At 44.4% G+C, this 18,029-nt stretch overlaps 1 long non-coding RNA gene and 1 pseudogene across 1 annotated transcript in view; both read left to right on the top strand.

Moving 5' to 3' along the window:
* LOC130858718 (uncharacterized) overlaps nt 1-18,029 on the top strand; it is a 98,988-nt gene that overhangs the window by 54,366 nt on the left and 26,593 nt on the right. The window contains exon 2 of the long non-coding RNA XR_009055099.1: nt 7,590-7,670. This is a non-coding gene — a long non-coding RNA (uncharacterized LOC130858718). The remainder of the gene's footprint in view (nt 1-7,589; nt 7,671-18,029) is intronic.
* Nucleotides 9,803-11,208, top strand: LOC130858716 (serine/threonine-protein phosphatase 2A 55 kDa regulatory subunit B alpha isoform-like; annotated as a pseudogene).

An 18,029-nucleotide genomic window follows, 5' to 3' on the forward strand; every position in this document is an offset into this window, starting at 1 on the left:
TTCCCATGCTACAGGTAGTAAGGTAGTGCCATTTCCTGATGGAGATGCAGAATTTTTCCTTCCTCTTGGGATCTGTACTGAAATCTAGTGGTATGTGCCTGAGAGCTCCCCTCTCTGGCTTCCCAACTCCATTTTAGTGAGGTTTCCCTTTATTAATTTTCACAATAGGAAATATGACGTTTTCCTCTGAATTGCAAAAATGTGAATGCATGTCTTCTTTTTGACTTTTCTTTTGTGCTAAGTGTTATGCAATGATTATTTTCGTAATCTAAAAATTATGTTTTAAAGTTGCTGTATCTGTTTAGCAACTAGAGTTTAATGAGCTGTCTTGGTACCTCTTAGTTTATATTTGCACCATGAAAACTGAGAGTTACGATCTTTTCTTTATGCTTTTTTAAACGGTAATGAAGTAAAATTGAAATAAACTAATGAGCACAGTGTGTAGAGTTTGCTAAGTTTTGACATATGTAAATACCCAAAGATACATCATCACGGTGAAGATAAGAAATATGTCTGTCACCCCAAAATGTTCCTCATACTTGTATTTACTCATCCGGCTTCATCCCCAAACAGCTACTGCTATGTCCTAGATTAGTTTGCTTTTCCCAGAATTTTATACAAATGGGCATTATGAAATCTGATTTGAATGGCTTCTTTCACTCAGTATTCTGATTTTGAGACTCACCCATGTTTTTTCCTTTTTCATGCCAATTATACTGCATCATATGGACATACCTAAATGTGTTTTTCCATTGATCCGTCAATAGACTTTTGAGTTGTCCCCTTTTTGGTTTTAAAAATAAAGCTGCTGTGAACATTCATAAATAAGTCTTTGTGAGTATATGCATTTCTTTGCTCTTAGGTAAATACCTAGAAGAGGAATATATGAGTCATATGCTATATATGTGCTTAACATTAAAAAATGCTAAACTATTTTCCAAAGGAGTTGTGTCATTTAATATTTCCACCAGCAGTATGTCAGAGTTCCACTTGTACAGCATCTTCTCCAGCAGTTGGTAAGGTCAGTTTCTTTATTTGTTTTAAATTTATTTATTTATTTATTGGCTGCGTTGAGTCTTCATTGCTGTGCTCGGGCTTTCTCTAGTTGCAGAGAGCGGGGGCTACTCTTCGTTGCAGTGTGCGGGCTTCTCATTGCGGTGGCTTCTCTTGTTGTGGAGCACAGGCTCTAGGCGAGCAGGCTTCAGTAGTTGTGGCACATGGGCTCAGTAGCTGTGGCTCTCAGGCTGTAGAGCACAGGCTCAGTAGTTCTGGCACATGGGCTTAGTTGCTCCGAGGCATGTGGGATCTTCCTGGACCAGGGCTCAAGCCTGTGTCCTGTATTGGCAGGCGGATTCTTAACCATTGCGCCACTAGGGAAGCTCGGTTTGTTTTAAATATTAACCATGAGCATAGGTTTGCCCTGTTACCTCCTTTTGATACTAATGTGCACTTCTCTATTGTCTAATGATTTTGAACATCTTTTCAGGTGCTTACTGACAACTCATGTTTCTTTTTTATAAAGTGTCTTTTCACATTCTTTGTCCGTGTTCTTTTTGGGTTGTTTATTTTCCTGTTGTTGAGTTTAAGAGCTCTTTGTAGATTGTCTTCATGTGGTATGTGTTATGAATATTTTCTTTAAGTTTGTGCTTGCCTTTTGTTTCCTTAATGATGTTTTAAAATGTCAAAACTTTAACATTTTTATGAAGTCTAATAATTTTTTTTGTGTGATTCATACATTTAGCGTTTTACCTAAGAAACAATTTCCATGGTCAAATTTGCCAAAAATTTGTCATGTACTTTCTTCTAGAAATTTTATAACTTCAGAAGATTATATTTAATTATGTGATACAGTTGTGTTACCTTTTGTTTATGATGTGAGATAAGGATGATATTCCTTTTTTTCTTTTTAATGTGTATATCTAGTTGATCCATCACCATTTATTGAAAAAGCTTTCCTTTTCCTATTGAATAGTCTTGGTATCTTTGTCAAAAATCAAGACCATTCCTAGCTGGATCTGTTTCTGACTGCTATCTTGTGATATTGATGATTATTTCAATTTGTTTTCAGATGTATTTGTCCTGAGTATTGCGACTTTAGAGTAAGTCTTGAAATCAAGTAAGTTAAGACCTCCGACTTTTTCTGGTTTGGGTTATTTTGTTTAGGTTGTTCTAGATTGTTTGAATTTCCATGAGAATTGTAGAATCAACTTGTGAATCTCTACCACCAGTCTACTGGAATTTGTATGTGGATTGCATTGAATTTATAGATCAAAATGGGGAGAATGATTAAGACATCTTAATCGTACTGAGGTTTTCCATCTGTGAACATGGTATACATTTCTATTTGTGTAGGTCTTCTTTGATTTCTCTCAGCACTGTTTTATAGCATCCAAATCCCTAATGTATCTGTTAGATTTATTCCTAGATATTTTATATTTTGGATCTTCTGTGACTTTTTAAAATTTTCATTTTCCAATGGGCTGCTGCAAGTAAATCCAACTGATTATTTTTTAACCCTGTATCCATAACCTTGCAAAAATCTTTAAAAAAATTTAGTGACCATTTTGTAGATTGCCTGGGATTTTCCATCACCTGTAAATAGGGACAGTTTCATGTCTTTCTGACCACCAGACCTACTTTCTTTATGTTATGATATTTTATTTTACGCTATTTTATATTTTATAATTATGTTATGTTACTCTATTGTACTATATTCTAGAATTAATAGAATAATAATTCTTTTTTTATTTTTTTGCAATGGCTAAACTCTTCAGAACAGTGTTGAATAAAGGTACTGTAGTGAGAGCAAGTATCCTTGCCTTGTTTCTGATCTCAGGGGGGAAACAACTCAGTCTTTCATCGTTGAGTTTGACGTTAATTAAAATGTAATATAACTGCCCATTTCCATTTTTGGGGGGTGGGGTATCCTTCCCTATTCCTATTTTCTTGGAGCTTTTATTATGGTTAGTACTAAGAATAGGGCCATTTCTAAGAAACCTGCCTAGAAAAGCTGCTGTGGCATTCCAGGCAGACTTGTCAACCTTCCCAGTTTCCCCTGAACCATCTCTGGCTCTGGGACATTTCCACCCTTGGCTGACAAAGCAAATCATTCTAAGTGATGATTATAAGGTCCCACTCTCTTTCCAAGAGGGGAGGAGAGCTTGCAGATGGAAGCAGTAAATTAGCACAATAATCTGCCTTGGCGAGAGGAAACCTAATGGGACAGAACAAGTCTAATCTCCCAGGACGAAACGGGCCTCCACAGTGTGATTTTATGTCCACATCAAACCTCCCTTACCAACCTACTGAATATTTATGTTGCAGGTGTAGCCACCCAAAACAGCCAGATTTCTTCCAGGGAGGGGGTTGGGACAGCGTGTGAGAAGGCTGTCCTTGGTGCTGAATTTCAAGCTGGCTCTAACCTTTCTATTCCTTTGACCTGCCCAGTTTTGAGGAAATGGTCCCAGAGCTCTGCCCGCACTGCCCCCCGCCCGCCCCAGGTATGGCTGCCTAGGCGCTCATCTCTAGGAGGATGTGCTGACCGACCCCTGCTCGGAGTATTGACAAGTCTATGGTAGGAGGAAACTGCCATTAACTTAGAAGAGAGAGGATCTCCAGGGAGGACCCACCATTCTGAATCCCCACATAGTAAAAGGCAGGGAAACTCAGCTGAACAGGGACACTGGTCTGTAGATTTCTAAGGCACTCATCAGGTCTCCTATACCGTCATCTCCCGAGGGCATGGCCATGGTCAAATGGTCATAAAACTCACATGGTGCTCAGCACAGAACTCCACACACCATCAGCCCAAGAGTCTTACGATGAAATTTCCTGAGAATCAGGCATGTAAGGTGGAGGAGTGAACGGGGTGGGGTGTAAGCGAAATCAAGGAATAACAGAGACAGGTGACCTAGAGAACAGTTTTCCATTTAAATAAAGGAGGCATCAGGACTGGCTCCAACTGATTGTTTCTGTGTGGGGGTGGGAGTGCAGGATGGCCAGATCTTCCCATTTTTTTTTTTCCAAGACAAGCCAAAACCAACTGGCCATTTTTCAAAAAGTCCAACAAACATATAAGCAAGCAAACAAACAAAAAGCACATTTGCAGCCTTTGGGGGTGGTTATTAGTCCATCATAGCCCTCTCAGAGAGCATGGACTATATAATTTTGTTTGTTTTTACATCTCAGAAGCCTGCAGAGCTCCTACACTGTGCTCACTGTAGGGACCAGGAGGGCTGGGTTTGGGTGCCCCCAGGGAGTGGTTGGCAGGGTCCTTGCAGCACCTGTAAATGTGTCGCAGGGTCCTGCCATATTGTTGTAAAATCCTATACAGGTGGACCTGGTCTGGCTGAGATTTGAGGGTCTGTTACCCTCATTGATGGAGACATTGAAACAGGGCACTTGAGTTGACCCACAGCTGAAAGGAGGGTGTGAAATAGTCTCTGGGCCCAAGGAAATGTGGGCTGGCCTCAAGGACCTCCCTGCAGGCAATGCTGGTGGGTGGATGCCCACTGCCTCCTCCCTGCCTCTTGCAGAGCTCAACTTTGGGGGTGGTTGTAGGAAAATCATGAGCGGAAACCAAAATCTTGAGATTGAAGCCAAATCTGGCCTCTGTACCCCGACACCGAATGAAATGTCAGAGACAGTTTTGGGTGAAGTAGAAAAGAATAGCTTTATTGCTTTGCCAAAGAGGGTGTGGTCTGGTTCCAACCAGTCTGGGGTCTCTGTGCTTGTGGGCAGCATGCAGTTAACTTCTCCCACCTGGTGGGGGTTTCAGTATCTGCAAAACAGCTCCAAGATATTGTCGTGTGTATCCCTTGAGGGGGAACCAGGACCCTGCCCCAAGGCTGCACCATTGTTTCTTGGCTGCTCCTCCCTTGTCTCTGCATCCCCTCCCTTCCCTGATTAGCACCTGTTTGAACCTGCCTATTGGAACTCAGGGAAGGTCCTGGAGGCTGAAGGAAGCCTATTTCCTGTAATCAGGAAATGGGAGACACAGAGGCTTTCCTGCCCAGAAGCCCCACAGGGTCCTGCTCGGTGTCAAGACGGGTTAGCAGATTCTAGAGACTGGACGTCCCTGATACTGGACCTCATGGAGTCTTCCAATGGTAAAGCCCTCTGTGGATGTGCATTCCGATAAATCCCTGTATCGCAGTTCTCAGCTGGGGTAATTCTGCCCCCAGATCAGGTTTAGCAACATCTGTAGACATTTTGGCATTTTTCCTAAGGGTGGGGGCATGGCTGTTGGCACCCGGTGGGTAGAGGCCAGGGAGTACAAGCACCCAACCCTGCAGAGGACAGGCCTTCATGACAGGGAATTACCTGGCTCCAGAGGTCAGCAGTACCCAGGTGAAGAGAGCCTGCTCCAGTCATCCCAAGGCCACGTTTTGTTGTGGTCACTCTGGTTAATTTGCATACAGGGACCTCCTGTAAGTGTTTATTCGGGTTTTTAAGCGGAACTCGGTGAAGACAATTGACTCAGTCCTTTGATAAGGGAGCTACAGAAACTGTCTGGATTGTTCTGTATCTGCACTGGCTGGAATCAGCCTGTGGACCTCCAAGTTTGCGCAAGCTTCTTTCTGCATTGTTCCTCCCACAAAGCGCTGAGCTAATGGAAGATTCTCTCTCTTTAGTGTCAAGAGTTTCCTTGAGCTCCAATGTAAATCCTGTTCTCTAAGAAAGTGGACACCGATGGCCTGGTTGGGTCTCAGTAGTTGTACCGGTTGCCATCCGGCCAACACTGTACTGACTCTTCTTTTAGCCACTCCAGCTGTGCCTGGACCACTTTTCTAACCTAGAGGCTTAGCGCACAGACAGTTGGCTACCACTCATTAGGTTTCTGCCATTGAGAAGCTACAAAATGCCTGTGTATCAGTTTTCACATCTGCAAAATGGAATCAGTATTAATACCCAGTTCATATGTCGGTTGCAAAGATGACAGTAGTTAATCCACATCGGTGCCTAAAGCACTGCTGGAAGATGCTCGGTATATGCTACTTACTCATCACCAGTATTCTAAAGACGAGTTCTTTCACAGGGGAATTGCTTGGGAATAATCAAAATAAGAACACGATAAAAATCTTGCTATTATGTGGAACTTCTCAACATTGTTGGGCAGATCCTTGGGCATCTTCCAGCATGAAGGACCCGAGGGGAAAAAGAACTAATTACTTTCTTACTTTAACACAGGTAAGGACCAATTGTTGCAGAGTCCTGTAAGGATGACCATGTCCCTCTGGACACAAGCTAGATTTGGGGGGGGAGAAAGTGACTATTTCTTCCTTTTTCTACCAATTCTACCATCTTCTGAAAAGTATGGACTTGGGACATAATTTTAAGAAAAAATTCTTTGATAAAAGTAGCTCTGAAAAGCCACTTAACAATTTTAATCCTCTAATGAAGTTTTCTACATCTAAAGGAGGTTTATAATAGGTGCCTGGGGGGAATTATAAAGGAGACAGGGCAGTCTCTGCCTGCAGTTGGCTGGACCATCAGCACATATGTGCAAATAACAATCAGAGAATCATTATAAGCTGGGACTGAGAGAAGGAGAAATCTGTTAGTGTTCTTTCCTCTTTGGGACCAAACTCTGCTTTGGTGATGAACAAGTGTCCAGTTAAGGATAAGTCTTGAAAAGGCTCCTTGTCTCTCCAGAGACATTTCAGATGGCAACCCATTGCTTTAAGGAGAAGCTCCAGTCTCCTGTTATACTTGTCGACTGAAAAAAATGCACAACTTAAAAGTTGAGAATTATGTTTTATTTGGCTGACAAAACTGGGGGACTTAAGCTCAGGACACAGCATCTCAGCTCAGAGGGACTGCTCCGAAGAGGCAAGGGGGGGAGTTAGGATATATAGGAGCTTTTGCAGTAAAGACCAGGTCATTGGAACATCAAAAGATTACTGTTCATTAAGGAAAATCCGATATCTCATGTAAAAGAATTTAGCACTTTTCTATGATGCAAGAGTCTGGGCTCACTGAAATCATTTCTTTGATACGCACCTCAGTTATCCGGGCCCAGTATCCTGTGCTTTCTCATCCTGAGTCTCCTCAAGGTGCATGTTGAGGGGTGGCTGCAGGGGCTGAGGGCTTGTTGGAGGGGCATCCTGTTTCTTTGGGTGCACGCCATGTGGCTTGTGGGATCTCAGTTTCCCAACCAAGGGTTGAACCCGGGCCACAGCAGTTGAAAGCCCAGAATCCTAACCACTCGGCCACCAGGAAACTCCCTGGGGCATCCTGTTTCTATCCTGAGTACCCTCAGGGCTCACCACTGGGGAGACCATAAAGTGATGGCTTGATGCCTGTGACATGTTTTGTTTACTGATATGGCTGGCAATATTTTTCGTTTACATACTCTTTACAAGTGACTCTGAAGATGGAGAAATAACATTTCCAGCCGGCAGGCACTTAACAAGGCAATTGTCATTCCTGACCACTGCGCCTTACAAATGAAGCCCAAAGAGAGTGTGTTTGGCTTTTTCAAGGAGCGTGGAAAAGCCAGAACTCAAAATAAGTGATAAATGATGAGGTTTATTGAGTGAGTACAAAAGCCAGTGATACCTCTGCCACTTTCAATTCTTTCTATTAAGGAAGAAGGGATGAAGGACACAGAGAGAGAGAAGAAGAAGAAGCCCTTTCATCCTCAGGTCCTAACAGCATCATCAAACAGGGTGAGTAGGATCTGCCCCAGCCAGCGCCTTCCTGGGACGTTCCAGCAGGAAAGCAGGTGAGGATGGGAAATGGTACCTCACAGTCATTCGGTATGCTCTGCACCAGCTCACTGTGTTTAATTAAACGTGATTTCTGCATGTAGCACATGAATGTATACAAACCCAAACAGAGATGTCTGTAGGGGAAACAACAGCTTTTACTTAATACTTAGCAGGCGTGTTGCCAGCATAAGCTGCTGAAAGCTCAGTCATTCCGTCACTGGCTGTTTCTCTTCAGTAAAGGCTGAGGCAGACAGGTTAGGAAGCAGATACTCCTGCCTGGGGCTGCTTAAGGCCCGATGGAGACATCTGGTCCAGTTGTCGCTTTAGCTGATGTCTGTCTCTGGGCAGGGCAGGTTGAAGAGTAGACAGGCTGGAGGAGAAGCGGAAGGAGAGGCATGCAGCCCCTCCTTAAGAGAATGGCTTTTGGATTCATGGAAACCTAGCTTCAAATGCCTGCTTTGCCCCTGATGGGCTGCGAGCATGGGGCACGTCTCTCCATCTCCCTGAGCCTCAATATTCCCACCCGATTATGGGGGTGACACTGCCTGGCTCAGAGCTGCACATGCTCGGTGAACAGGATCAATGGTAGAAGGAACTGTGTCATTGCCAAGGTTGCACTAAGTGCATGCACCCGCCTCACCGCAGGGGACGTGCGTTTCAAGTTCTGGGGCAGGTGTGACCTGCAGGTGTGTTTTATTTGGGCCACTAGTTACATCTCATGCATTCATTTTCAAGGTTGGAGTTTAGGAATGTCACTTGAGGTTGGGATTTCTGACTCGAGCTGTTAGAAGATCTGCCAGCTCTGAGCTCAACTCCTGTCAACAGCCCGCTGGGGCTGAGAAGACTCTGCCTCCTTTAGGCTGGGCACATGCCCTCCTGTCACAGTGACACGGATGCCAGCAACAGCACTTCTGGAATATTTACTATGGACGAAAACAACCTCACAGGGTGGGGACCACCAGTACCCCCACTTTGCAGATGAGGTTGTTGACAGGGAGACAGAGATAGATATAGATAAGAGATAGATAAAGAGGTTAGGTGTATGGAAGGTGGTAGGTAGATAGATGATAAATAGATGATAGATAGATAGATAGATAGATAGATAGATAGATAGATAGACAGACAGACAGACAGATGACGATGTTGGACGGATGTGATCCCCTTCCTGCCTGCCTGCTAGATAGACAGATAGATAGATAATAGATGATAGATAGAGATGTTGGGTGGTAGATGATAGATAGATAGATAGATAGATAGATAGATAGATAGATAATAGATAAAGATGTTGGATGGATGGTAGAAGATAGATAATAGGTAAATAGATAGAGATGTTGGATGGATGGATGGACGGATGGAAAGGCAGATAGATAGATAGATGATGGATGAATGAGTGGATGGATGATGGATGGATGGATGATGGATGGGTGGATGGATGGGTAGATGGAGATAAACTATGTGGAATTGGCTCACATGATTATGGAGTCTGAGAATTCCCATGATCTGCTATCTGCAGGCCGGGCACCCAGGAAAGCCGGTGGTGAAATTCAGTACAAGTTGGAAATTATGAGAACCAGGGAAGTCGATGGTGTAAATTCCAGTCCAAGGGCAGGAGAATAGATATCCCAGCTCCAGCAGGCAGGCAGAAAGGGGATGGCTCCTTCCTTCCTCTGTCTTTTGTTCCATTAGACCCTCAGCAGATTGGATGAGACACGCCCACCTGCCCTGGGGTGTCCACCACTTCACATGCTCGTCTCATCTCAGGCACACACCCAGAACTCATTGTTAATCTGGGAAGCCTGTGGCCTTGTCAAGTTGACATGTTGTGATTATGAAAATTATTCATGCTATTAAAAATAATGATGCCACTGATAAACAAAACATTTGTCAGGAACCAATTGGAAACTTTTACTGATGCAACTTTTAGTTATAAAAATGCCAGTATAGGAGCAAGAGCGGGGAAGCCCCAGAGTGAAATCCACCATCGCGCTGGCTGGTCTGCCCACCCCTCCTTCCTTCTTCCCCTCCCCCCGCCCCCTCCCCCCACAGGTGCCATCCGCCCCCATCTGCCCTCTCTAACCCCCCATCCCCAGGTGAGGGGGGTGAGTTCAGGAAGTGGAGACCCCGATGAACCCAGCAGGGTCATCATTTGCAGTGCAACATGGCAGGAGCTGGAGGAGGGGATGATATTCAGTGGTGTTTTTCTCAGGTGAAAGGAGCAGTAGATGATGATGTAGCAGAAGCAGATATAATTTCTACAGTAGAATTTAATCATTCTGGAGAATTATTAGCAACCGGAGATAAAGGTGGTAGAGTTGTCATCTTTCAACAGGAGCGGGAGAACAAAATCCAGTCTCATAGCAGAGGAGAATATAATCTTTACAGCACCTTTCAGAGCCATGAACCAGAGTCTGACTACTTGAAAAGTTTAGAAATAGAAGAAAAGATCAACAAAATTAGGTGGTTACCCCAGAAAAATGCTGCTCAGTTTTTATTGTCTACCAATGATAAAACAATAAAATTATGGAAAATCAGTGAAAGGGACAAAAGACCAGAAGGGTATAACTTGAAAGAGGAAGATGGAAGGTACAGAGATCCTACTACAGTTACTACACTACGTGTGCCGGTCTTTAGGCCCATGGATCTCATGGTGGAGGCCAGTCCACGAAGAATATTTGCCAGTGCTCACTCATATCACATCAACACAGTTTCTATTGATTATGAAATGTATTTATCTGCAGATGATTTGCGGATTAATCTTTGGCAGCTGGAAATTACAGACAGGAGTTTTAATATTGTGGATATCAAGCCTGCCAATATGGAAGAGCTGACAGAGGTGATTACAGCACAGAATTCCATCCAAATAGCTGTAACACATTTGTATACAGCAGCAGTAAAGGAACTATTCGCTTATGTGACATGAGGGCATCCGCCCTCTGTGATAGGCATTCTAAACTGTTTGAAGAACCTGAAGATCCCAGTAACAGGTCTTTTTTTTTCTGAAATCATCTCTTCAATTTCTGATGTAAAATTCAGCTATAGTGGTCAATATATGATGACTAGATATTATTTGTCACTCAAAATGTGGGACTTAAATATAGAAAACAGACCTGTGGAAACACACCAGGTGCCTGAATACCTCAGAAGGAAACTTTGTTCACTGTATGAAAATGACTGCATAGTTGACAAATTTGAGTGTTGTTGGAATGTATCTGACAGTGTTGTCATGACTGGCTCTTACAGTAATTTCTTCAGAATGTTTGACCGGAACACAAAGTGAGACATAACCCTAGAAGCATCACAGAAAAACGATAAACCTCGCACGGTTCTGAAGCCACGCAAAGTGTGTGCAAGTGGCAAGCGAAAGAAAGATGAAATAAGCATTGACAGCCTAGACTTCAACAAGAAAATACTTCATACAGCCTGGCACCCCAAGGAAAATCTCATTGATGTAGCTACTACAAACAATCTGTATATATTTCAAGACAAAGTGAATTAGGGCTGGCATTCCTAGCAGAGGAGCCCACCTCCTGCTTAGTTGAGACAGTTGAAACTAGCATTCGTACTTAAAAAAGGGAGAGGTCCACGGTGGCGCCCCTTTTCCAGTGTTTGACAGTGTGCCATTCGACAGCACATGGCTACATGGAGAAAGCTCTGTGGATTCCTCACCATGGTGTTCTCCATGTCTGCTAGCCACTTAGGTGAGGGTAGGGCACTTTTGATTTAAATGACTTCTTGCACCATCTTGCCTAATGGACTAGATTGGACTGTATCAACATTGATTTACTGTACTTTTTATCCCTTCCGTTGTGATGACGTCAAACACAGTGAAAGCCTTCAGTCATGCTTATGGGGTTTAATTGTGTATCCTCATTACAGTATCATTTGAGGGGTCCCCCCTTTTTGAAATTAAATACAGCTCATTCTTACTGTGGCTTGTAGCAGTCTTCCTCTTCTGGCCTCCTGGACTCTTCCCCTTCATCTCTTTTACCTTTGCCCCTCCACCCAGTCTTGGTGGTGGTATGAAAAAGGAAATAATGAAAGCACACAAAATGAGTCAGTTTGGGGTCAGTGGTAAAGGGGGTATATGTTGCGAACAAATGTTTTAATAACAGTTGGCTGTATTCACTCCTTGCCTTGTCTGGCACTGAAAATAAGGGGAAAAAAAAACCTGCTACTGAATAAAAGTGACAAAAAAAGTGCCATTATAGTCCCACTGCCTCTCAAAAATCCACACAACAGAGCACGGCCCGATTTTGGAAACATCTGTGCTGAACGTCTTTTTAAAGCCTGCTGTCGGTGTCACACGAAGTCACCGTGGTCTGTGCACGTGAGGCTCGGCTGGCTTTCGAGCAGATGGGGCTGCGAGATTCTAGTTTGATGCCAGTGGCCATCGTGTGGTGTGTGTCCTTCGAAGGGTGTGTTTCTCTCCAAACTGCCCTGAAAATTCAGACATCTCAACATGCAAAACGCCTGACTTCCTTGGAGGGACATTACTTTCGACCACTGTTCTGTAACAGAAACGACCAATTGTTTACATTTGGCTTGGGGTTTTCTACTTGTGTCATTTGTTTAAAGCCTCCTGGAGAATCACAAGGGCAGAGCTTACGGGAGGCTGTTGATCTCAGGTAAAGGCAGAATAGGCGGCCAGTTACTAAGGCCACTTTGCACTGTTGCAGTGATTTCCCAAGTGCTTTGTCATATGTCTTCTTATGTGATTCTCCCATGTGAGGGGGGCGGAGGAGTGATGCCCCTCTTACTCGAACACCCAGCAACATTTACTAGAGCTGATAGCTGGAGTCTTCTCCAGCTGTCACTTCCCATCTGGGACATTCCTCTTTTTCTCAGTTTTTTGAAAAATATTCTGGGGTCAAGTAAAGCTGAAGGACAACTGAAATAATGAACTATATCCATTTCCTCCTGTTGCTGTAACAAATGACCACAAACTCAGTGACTTAAAACACAGTAAATAATTATCTCGCTGTCCTGTGTGTTAGGCGTCCAACATGGGTCTCACGGGGCTAAAATCAAGGTGTCAGCAGGGGGACTTCCCTGGTGATGCAGTGGTTAAGAATCTGCCCACCAGTGCAAGGGACACGGGTTCAATCCCTGGTCCAGGAAGATCCCAGAAGATCCCACATGCCACGGAGCAACTAAACCTGCAAGCCACAACTACTGAGCCCATGTGCCGTAACTACTGAAGCCTGCATGCTTAGAGCCCGTGCTCTGCCACAAGAGAAGCCACAGCACTGAGAAGCCTGTGCACCACAACGAAGAGTAGTCTCCGCCTGCCACAACTAGAGAAAGCCCTCGCGCAGCAACAAAGACCCAATGTAGTGCCCCCCCCCCCCCAAAAAAAAAGAAGGTGTTAGCAGGGTGGTGTTCCTTCTGGAGGCTATAGGGAGGAACCCTTTTCCTTGCCTTTTGCAGCTCCAGAGGCACCTGCATTCCTGGGCTGATGAGTCCTCCCATCTTTAAAGCCAGCGATGGACCCGAGTCCTTCTCAAGTGGCATCTCATCTCTCTGATGCTGGTCCTCCTGTCTCCCTCTTCCGGTTATGAGAACCCTGTTCAGACAACCCAGAATAATCTCCCCATCTCAAGGTCCTGAAATTAATCACATCCACCAAGTCCTTTACCCTGGAGGGGAGCATGTTCACAGGTTCTGAGGATTAAGGTGTGCACATTGGGGCTGGGGGGATCATTCCTGTTTATCACATGAATGTAAACAGGTCTCATTACTAGTGAACTACTCAGAGCCTTTAAGAAGCAAAATGCAGGTGGTAATCCCTAAAGGTGAGAGTGGTTAGTGGTTCCCCGGCCACAGTTCTCAGATGCTGTCCTCCTCAACACTCCCTCTTGTGTCCCATCACCCTCAGAATGCATCTCAGATTCCTTTCTTTAGTCTGTACGGCCCATCAGGATCAGACCCCTGCCTCCTACTGCAGTATCACCTTGAGACTACCTACTTGTCCCTACTAAGTGGCAGAAGACCATAGCTTTCTGCCCTTTTGTTTTGCGCATCCCAAGATGCAAGCAATCTTTGAGGGAGATGATCTCCGCAAATCTGGTGAGGAGATGGGGTGAGACAGGGAAAGGGCCAAGATCAAAGGGCTGACCTGTGGTCCTAACCATCAGGTTGCCACGCAGGCACGTTCCCACAGGGGGCGCTCTGAAAGCCCGTCTACAGCTCAGCTCCTCATTATCCCACCAATGGTGAGAAGCTGGGGTTTTAATCCGCCGAGTCTCATCCGTTATTGGGTGAGGGTCAGCTGCAGATTGACCTCAGAAAGAGTTTGGGGGCAAAATATTAGAGACAAAAATTGGTGAAAGGAGGGAGTTGAGGCAGGATTGTTTAGAGGGAGGTACAGTTCTGTGATGCAGAATCGACAGCTTCCGCCAGTGACAGAGAATTCCCCGAGGGAGCTGATGGTCAGTTTCCAGCATCAGGCCAAAATGCATCTTGTTCCATCGATCTCAGGCATCAGATTGGCCTGGAGGGCGTGGCCTTGCGGCATAGCCTTGGGAAGACTGCTCTCAGCTCCTGGGGAGGTCCAGCTGGAGGCTCCCCCTTCCTTGCAGGGACCTGGTTACCCAGGGTTTTTGACTTGAATACCTGGGTGGGCAGCCCTAAGTGGGAGTTGCTATTCTGCTCCTATGTTAGTGTGAAAAACACACCCAAAGAGGAGGGAAGACTTATTTCAGACCAGGTGGCCTCTTAGGAGCAGAGACAGAGCACCTTAAGTTCCCAACAGCTCAGCTTCAGGGAATGACGTGTGACATTTGTCTTTGTTATGTTACAAATTGTTTTAAGGAAGCATCTGAGGTCCTGTATTTTTGTTTTGTTTTAGAACCTAAAGTAATATGTCTCAGAAGAAAAACCCAATCTTCTCTAAGACAGCTTCTCTAGAGGTTATTGTGTGCCTTCTTGAAATAACGAGCTTCTATTTCTGACCCGTCGTAATGAAATAGGCTCTGCTAAACAACTGAGTGTGGTTTGAAGGGTCCACTCCTCAGGCCACAGGTAGCCCAGGGCAAGGAGTGTGTGTGATGGGGCAGCCCGGGCGCTGGAGGGGTCTCTGGGGCAAACAGAGGGGTAGGGGTCCTGTCTGGAGCTGTGGCCTCCATGGATACAAGTGCCTTGGAGTACAGTAGAGACGCTTGGGCTTTTTCCTTTTTTTTTTTCAAATTTTCAGAAATATTTTTTAAAAAATTAACAAACAACAGAGTTACCAGAATTGGGGTATCACTTATTTATTTTTTTTTTGGTTTTCTCCATTTATTCACTTTAATGGTCCCATCAAAGCAAAATTCTGCTATCTCAGCAGTTTTACACTGACAGTAGTTCATCTAGCGAAAACAATCCAGAATTCCTGTGTGTGTACCTATATAAGCTGCTCCCACCATTAACCTTTTTTTTTAAATTTTATTTATTTATTTATTATTTTTTGGGGGGTACACCAAGTTCAATCATCTGTTTTTATACACATATCCCCGTATTCCCTCCCTTCCGCGACTCCCCCCCCACCCTCCCTCGAGTCCCCCCCCCCATCCTCCCCATCCCAGTCCTCTAAGGCATCTTCCATCCTCGAGTTGAACTCCCTTTTTTATACAACAGCTTCCCATTGGCTATCTATTTTGCAGTTGGTAGTATATATATGTCTGTGCTACTCTCTTGCTTCGTCTCATCTTCCCCTTCACCCCCCGCCCCCTCCCATACCTCGAGTTCTCCAGTCCATTCTCTGCATCTGCATCCTTATTCTTGTCACTGAGTTCATCAGTACCATTTTTAGATTCCATATATGTGAGTTAGCATACAATATTTGTCTTTCTCTTTCTGACTTACTTCACTCTGTATGACAGACTCTAGGTCTATCGACCTCATGACATATAGTTCCATCTCATCCCTTTTTATAGCTGAGTAATATTCCATTGTATATATATGCCACATCTTCTTTATCCATTCATTTGTTGATGGGCATTTAGGTTGCTTCCATGTCCTGGCTATTGTAAATAGTGCTGCAATAAACATTATGGTACAAGTTTCTTTTGGGATTATGGTTTTCTTTGGGTATATGCCCAGTAGTGGGATTACTGGATCATATGGTAGTTCTATGTGTAGTTTTTTAAGGAACCTCCAAATTGTTTTCCATAGTGGCTGTACCAACTTACAGTCCCACCAACAGTGCAGGAGAGTTCCCTTTTCTCCACATCCTCTCCAACATTTGTTGTTTCCAGATTTTGTGATGATGGCCATTCTGAGTGGTGTGAGGTGATACCTCATTGTGGCTTTGACTTGCATTTCTCTGATGATGAGTGATGTTGAGCATCTTTTCATGTGTTTGTTGGCCATCTGTATGTCTTCTTTGGAGAAATGTCTGTTTAGGTCTTCTGCCCATTTGTGGATTGGGTTATTTGCTTTTTTGGTATTAAGCTGCATGAGCTGCTTGTATATTTTGGAGGTTAATCCTTTGTCCGTTGTTTCATAGGCAACTATTTTTTCCCATTCTGTGGGTTGCCTTCTAGTCTTGTTAATGGTTTCTTTCACTGTGCAAAAGCTTTTAAGTTTCATGAGGTCCCATTTGTTTATTCTTGATTTGATTTCCATGATTCGAGGAGGTGGGTCAAAAAGGATCTTGCTTTGATGGATGTCATAGAGTGTCCTGCCTATGTTTTCCTCGAGGAGTTTTATAGTGTCTGACCTTACATGTAGGTCTTTAATCCATTTGGAGTTGATTTTTGTGTATGGTGTTAGGAAGTGTTCTAATTTCATTCTTTTACATGTTGCTGTCCAATTTTCCCAGCACCACTTATTGAAGAGGCTGTCTTTTTTCCATTGTATACTCGTGCCTCCTTTGTCAAAGATAAGATGCCCATATGTGTTTGGGCTTACTTCTGAGTTCTCTATTCTATTCCATTGATCTTCCTTTCTATTTTTGTGCCAGTACCATACTGTCTTGATCAGTATGGCCTTGTAGTATAGTTTGAAGTCAGGAAGCCTGATTCCACCAACTCCATTTTTCCTTCTCAAGATTGCCTTGGCTATTCGGGGTCTTTTGCGTTTCCGTACAAATCGTAAGATTTCTTGCTCTAGTTCTGTGAAAAATGCCATTGGTAATTTGATGGGGATTGCATTGAATCTGTAAATTGCTTTGGGTAGTACAGTCATTTTCACAATGTTGATTCTTCCAATCCAGGAACGTTGTATGTCCCTCCATCTGTTATTTTTTTTTTTATAAATTTATTTATTTATTTATTGGCTGTGTTGGGTCTTCATTGCTGTGCTTGGGCTTTCTCTAGTTGTAGAGAGTGGGGGCTACTCATTGTGGTGTGAAGCCTTCTCATTCTGGTGGCTTCTCTTGTGGAGCATGGGCTCTAGGCATGAGGGCTTCACTAGTTGTGGCACATGGGCTCGGCAGTTGTCGCTCTCAGGCTCTAGAGCGCAGGCTGTGTAGTTGTGGTGCACGGGCTTAGTTGCTCTGTGGCATGTGGGATCTCCCTGGACCAGGAATCAAACCCGTGTCCACTGCATTGGCTGGCAGATTCTTAACCATTGGGCCACCAGGGAAGCCCTGGGGTATCACTTAAATGTTTGCATTTAACAAAGTAACACTTTTAACACACATACCATAGTTCTTGTTAAAAATGATTATGAGTTGTATTAACATACAGAATTTCCCCCAGGTGTGGGGGTGGTGTCTTGTCCTCTGACCTGGTGAGTTTATGCCTATCTAGATTGTTCTCTCCCCAAATATGCCGATTGTATTTGGTGATGAGATCCAAGCACTGAGCTGTGTGCAGACCATGCTCTTGTTTCGGTTCTGTCCAGGCTGTCTTGGTAGCTGTGTGTGCACAGCCTGATTCAGAAATAAAGTGCCCAGCCTAAAGGTGATGAGCATGGAAGGTGAGACCTGGGTCCGTTGGTTCTTTTGACTTTAGCCACCACGCAAATAGGCTCTGCTCAAGGAAGCCCACCTCCCTGGCCTGCATGGAGAGCCTGGAATTCAGGAAGAGGCAGCACAGTGGCTGAGAGCCTAGTCTCCTGAGCCCGGCTGCCCAGGTTCAAAGTCCAGCTCCTGCATTCCCAGTGTGTGACTCTGGGTGAGTTGCAGCACCTCTGCGCGAGTCAGTTTCCCCATCCTCCAATAGGGCTACTGATGGAGCCTACGTGTGGCAGTCATTAGTGCTCTTCACAGATATTTCTCAGCTGGGGGCACATGGGTCCTATAGGGCAGGACCAGTGTGACTGGAAATTGAAGTGTGACCAGACGTCAACTGGATTATCACTTCTGGGCTAGAATGCATCGTTGCCATTGCCAGA

The sequence above is a fragment of the Hippopotamus amphibius genome, chromosome 8, assembly GCF_030028045.1.
Source record: "Hippopotamus amphibius kiboko isolate mHipAmp2 chromosome 8, mHipAmp2.hap2, whole genome shotgun sequence".
Lineage (NCBI taxonomy): Eukaryota > Metazoa > Chordata > Mammalia > Artiodactyla > Hippopotamidae > Hippopotamus > Hippopotamus amphibius.